Consider the following 5715-nt stretch of genomic DNA (forward strand, 5'->3'; position numbering starts at 1 on the left):
GGGGGGGGGGGGGGGGGGAGGGGGTAAACCAATATTAACAGGTTCTGATTGCTTGTATGTTATTGTCACCTTGTGAATGTAAATATGTTTACTCTATTAATAGTATTTCTATTTTATAAAACATTTTTTCACTAAACTTTTCTGTTCACTCTGATCTAATATCACTAAACTAGTTTTTAACTAGCAGTTGACAAATCCTGGAGGTTTATTTATATCTAGGATAGATTAGTTAACCTCCGGGGAACATCCTTGGTTAACGGAGGTTGGAGTACAACTGGTTTCTAAACTTCGATATTATGCCATGAGGCCGGAGTATAATTTGGTAGACGGGTTCTCACTATCCGTCATACACTTGGATACTTATTTACTGGTTTAAGGTATACCTGGATACACTTGGATACTTATTTACTGGTTTAAGGTATACCTGGATACACTTGGATACTTATTTACTGGTTTAAGGTATACCTGGATACACTTGGATACTTATTTACTGGTTTAAGGTATACCTGGATACACTTGGATACTTATTTACTGGGTTAAGGCATACCTGGATACACTTGGATACTTATTTACTGGTTTAAGGCATACCTGGATACACTTGGATACTTATTTACTGGTTTAAGGTATACCTGGATACACTTGGATACTTATTTACTGGCTTAAGGTATACCTGGATACAATTGGATATTTAGTTACTGGTTTAAGGTATACCTGGATACAATTGGATTTAAATGAAATTAATCAAATTTTCAATAAAATTAATCAAATTTTCAATAAAATTAATCAAATTTCAATAAAATGTGTGAAATAATGCAGTTTACTGTCTTAATTCCGAAGTTTTAGGAAAAATAAAATTGTCGCAAATGGAATTTAGCTCTGATATGAGAAGAGAACTGAGTTCTTACCACAAACTCAAATTTCCTAATCTCTAAATCTTTTCACCTTATGCTGTACACTCAATATCAACGACATCGGGTTGCAAAGTAATGGGGATTATATTCAGAGTTTTGTTTGTGACAAGAACTCATGGTTTCAAGTATTTCAAGGAACTTTCTATACTTGGAGGTGTTGCAGTGTACACTGTACATTATACAGAGTACGCTTCATACTTTCTATACTTGGATGTGTTGCAGTGTACACTGTACATTATACAGAGTACACTTCATACTGTCTATACTTGGAGGTGTTGCAGTGTACAATGTACATTATACAGAGTACACTTTATACTTTCTATACTTGGAGGTGTTGCAGTGTACACTGTACATTATACAGAGTACACTTTATACTTTCTATACTTGGAGTTGTTGCAGTGTACACTGTACATTTTACACTTAATACTAAACAAACAACGGTTAACCATCAAACAAGGAAAATTGGAAATAAAAACTTTTTTTAATAAAATGTTTTATCCTACCTAGTACCTACAACGTAGCAAATGTTAAGATTAGGGTTTACACTGCACAACAAAATGCATTTTTTACATGTTTTCCTGTAATATATTAATATGTTAATGTTCTCAAATCAAGGAATAATAAATTTGATCTTTTGCCTAAGCATGAGAAAGCCAACTATGTGTAGGTTGCATAGGTGGGCAACATACCAAATGCACAAAATTTGAGATTGTGACAAAAACTCTGTTTATTCACATTAATTTGTTTTAATTGTTTACATTTGTATCCTACTGGAGTAGACACTGTGTGGATAGTAGACACTCTATAGACAGTATACACTCTGTGGATAGTAGACACTCTATAGAAGTAGACACTCTGTGTACAGCAAAAACTCTGTGGATAGTAGACACTCTATAGACAGTAGACACTCGTAGACAGTAAACACTCTGTAGACAGTAGACACTCTGTGGATACTAGACACTCTATAGACAGTAGACACTCTGTGGACAGCAGACAGAGAAGATTAGGCAGTCAAATTATTTTCTCTTCAGGTTAAGATATTACCCCTGCAACAGTATTGAAAAGGATATAGGGATANAACTGTTCACTTTTCTTCAAAATACACATAATACCCCCATCTTAGTTTAAAGACCCAACTAGGTATATCTTACCGCTTAAAGATGTTCTCAAACTCTAAAATTTTGAGACTTTTAACAAAATTAAAGGAATTGAATCTTTGCCACAAGCCCTGATTTTCTAATTCCTATCTTTGAAACCCGAATGTAATAGACCTTATATATTTTAAACTTTAGATTATGTTGGAAAAATAATCTAATATCTACAATATTCCTTTCATTTCATCAAAAATATTTCCCTCGTATTATGTACTATTTCCCCTTATTTTTCTATACAATATTACCTCATTTTATCTTCAGTATTCCTTTTATTTCATCCATAATATTTCCCTCATTTATTCAACCATTTTTCTTTACACTATTACCTCATTTTATCTACAATATTTCTTTTATTTTATAACATATTTCCCTCATATTATGTATTTCCCGTTATTTTTCTGCAATATACATTAAGGTTGTCTTTCTATCGTCAAGTTGTGTGTATTCTATTGATAAATATTTAGATAGCTAGTGTTTTTACTTAGATGTTTTTTTAATGAAAAGTTGGACAAATTTATTGTAATAGCCGTATATTTCATTAACGAAACCCATTATTAATGCTGATATCTTAATATGTATGTGACATGTCTGATTGTCCAGGAAGATAAGTTTATAAATGTTTTTTATTTATATTATTATTGTGTGAGCTAGCCCCAGACATATGTCCTGCAGTAGAAATACCGCCCAAGTCTCTTTTGTAGAGAAACATCACAATTTAATTTAATATTTTTGAAAATTCTAAACTTTGACATATTATTCATTAAAAATAAAAAATACACATACTTTATTTTTGTGTGCATTTTTTCTTTTCTTCAAAGTTATGGGACACCCTGTATTTTGTTTAGTTTTGATAAATATTATTCCAAAAATTAGGACGAATTTGCTACGTGTATTTCCGCAATAACATTGCCTGGAAACGGTCTGGGGTTGTCTGCGTTATCTGCAGAAATAAATTTCCCCTTTCCCTTTCTAAAAACTGTTTTGAAAACTAATAAAATTGTTGCAACAGCTTTTCCTGGCTTTATACAAACACTGCTTTACAAAAATATAAACTTAAAAATGCAATGGAAAAATTGCTGGAAAAAAGATCGGGGGAGGGGGGAAACCAATACTTGATCAATTATTTGATGTTGCTTAAAACTCAGGCACATTGCTTTAATGTCTACAGTTCTCTTTCCAAAATTAAATATCTTTTAGCTGTAAAATTGAAACGATTTTTTGTTGTTCTAAAATCCTAATTACAGAATGCAAAAGTTTTACAGTTGATTTGCACATTTTGAATTTGTATTATTTCCATTCTTGTCAATATTATTCTTATCATTAGTATTGCTGTTTTCAGCCTTTCCCAAGTTGGAAAACAAAAATTTTACCAAGTATTTCTTTCTTTCAAAGTATTTCTAAAAATAAAGATTTTCTAAAATATATTCCTATTCTGTCTGAAATGGTATCGGTCCGTCAAATCTTGAAATCTGTATTTGATAAGCTGTCACAATCTACGTCATTTGTCAATAGTCAATATCACAAAGGTAAAACAGAGGTCACCTGTCCAGAAATAAAGCCTTTAAAGGACTGTAAACATAATTTTATTTCAAACTAGCTTGGGAACCCAGCTTAGGAACTTAGCTTAGCCTTGAAACAATGTTTTCTTTATAAGAGTTACACCCTTCATGCAACGATGTCAATTTCCGTACTTCTGTATACTTGCATATTTATACTGAAGTAGGAAAACATGAATTTAGACTTACACAGTCCTTTGAAATAAAATAAAAATTTCGAATATAAAGGAATAACTGAATAAATTAAATCATATGAATATTATCGGTGTTGTTTGGGTGTCCAAATATTTGTTTTTCATATCTATTTGCATGATTTTTATCAGTTCTAGTAGTTTTTCTATATTCATAAATTGAATATACTTTAATTTAATCATAAGATTGTTATCGTTTTAGTTAAGGTGTCCAAATATTTGCTTTTCATATCTATTTACATTATTTTTATCAGTTCTTATAGTAGTTTTTCTATATAGATTTATAAATTGAATAGACTTTAATCAATGTTATCCTTAACCCAAGTTTCTAACTTTTATAAGTTTTTATCAGACCTAATTTTATAAATCAAACCCGGCCTGTAAACTTCTGAAGCCTAGACTTTAGAATATTCCAGCTGCCAGAATAAGTTTAAAGGGACTGTAAAGGAAAAATTGAAAAATGAAAGGGGGTATAGGATAAAAACTATTAAAATGCAAAATAAAAATAAAATAATTATACTAGGAGCAAACCTGAGATTCTCAGGTTTCTGTGGGATATCGTCGTTTTCAGATTGCTCTCGTATTTGTGGAATATGATTTGTTTAATACTAAAACTTTTATTCAAAATTGCATATATATAAATTTTCGTATAAAGACACAGTTTTAAATCAATTTCTCGAGACAATAACATCAGATAGATGTCTTATATGTATCGATCAACGCCTGAAATTCTCAGGTTTCATTCTAAACCATCTTTCATTTTTCCTTTACAATCCCTTTAAGTGGATGAAATATATAACATTTATACTTTTTTCACACTGCTGCAATTAGTTTGTGTTATGCAAAACAATAAGAATTTTTTGAATTTTGATATTATTACGAAATTGTTGATTTTACTTCTAATTTGGTATGTTACTGTCTTTGACAACCCAGCTTTGTCAGGAGACTAAATGTTTACTATACAACTAAGACCCAATCAATTTTGAATTTTTAAACCAGTCTAAGAACATTACCGAGTTCCCAATCAAGATGTGAAGGGAATCAGTAAAGGGTTTCATAAGTTATGATCACACATCCAAACAGACAAACAAACATAGATTACTACTTAATTTCAATGTTAACCCTATCCCTGCTGGGGTACTTGAAAACCAGGATACGCTGGGGGGGGGGTCAATTTGACCCCCCCCCTCTAAATCCCATGCTTTATGTCCAAATATGACAAATGATACATCATTAGAAAGCTCTTGTGCTCTACTTTTAGAATCTGCAAAAAAAATTGCAAATTTGCGAAAATTGAATTTTTTATCGCAAAATCCAGTTTTATAGTAAAAATGTTTGCAAAAAAAATTTGTCCAAAAAATGACAAATTATACATTTTTGAAAAGCCCTTGACCATGCCATTTCAAATATGCAAAAATTTTTGCAAAATTTTAAATAACCTGATTTTTAATCAAGAAAAACTAAAAATGTGCAAATTTCCTTTGACAGGTTGTTTGCAAAAAATTTGCAATTTTTTTTTCGCAAAACTTGTGCAATCCGTTTCCTTATGTCATAGGCTTTCCAAAAAGCTAAATTTTATCAAAATCTGACAAGTGAAAGTGGGTCAAAACAAAGATTTAGTTTGCTACAGGCAAGAGCAGTCATTCAGGCAGTGTGCCTGAGGACTCAGGCAGTTAGTATTAAAGCCCGGTTTTAGGCCTAAAGGGAGGGCTTTGGGTATGTAAGAAAAGTCAGAAAATTTCATCAGCCTCAGACCAATACTTTTTGAGTTATGTAAAAAAAACTACAGGGGGGGGTCAAATTGACCCCCCCCCCAGCGGGAATAGGGTTAAAGTGAGAACCAGAAAACAGTGAAATGTACATACGAATATCAAACTAAAGTTTTGATTTAAAACAATCCAAT

At 31.5% G+C, this 5715-nt stretch overlaps 1 protein-coding gene across 1 annotated transcript in view; it reads right to left on the minus strand.

The window, feature by feature from the left end:
• The window catches only part of LOC111715533 (uncharacterized), a 24840-nt gene extending 24587 nt beyond the window's left edge, over positions 1-253 (minus strand). Inside the window, exon 1 of the mRNA XM_023490871.1 lies at positions 70-253. The gene's annotated coding sequence lies outside the window, so the exon portion shown is untranslated. The remainder of the gene's footprint in view (positions 1-69) is intronic.
• Positions 254-5715: the final 5462 nt, after the last annotated feature.

This window comes from Eurytemora carolleeae, unplaced genomic scaffold, assembly GCF_000591075.1.
Source record: "Eurytemora carolleeae unplaced genomic scaffold, Eaff_2.0 scaffold1812, whole genome shotgun sequence".
NCBI classification, from domain to species: Eukaryota; Metazoa; Arthropoda; class Copepoda; order Calanoida; family Temoridae; genus Eurytemora; species Eurytemora carolleeae.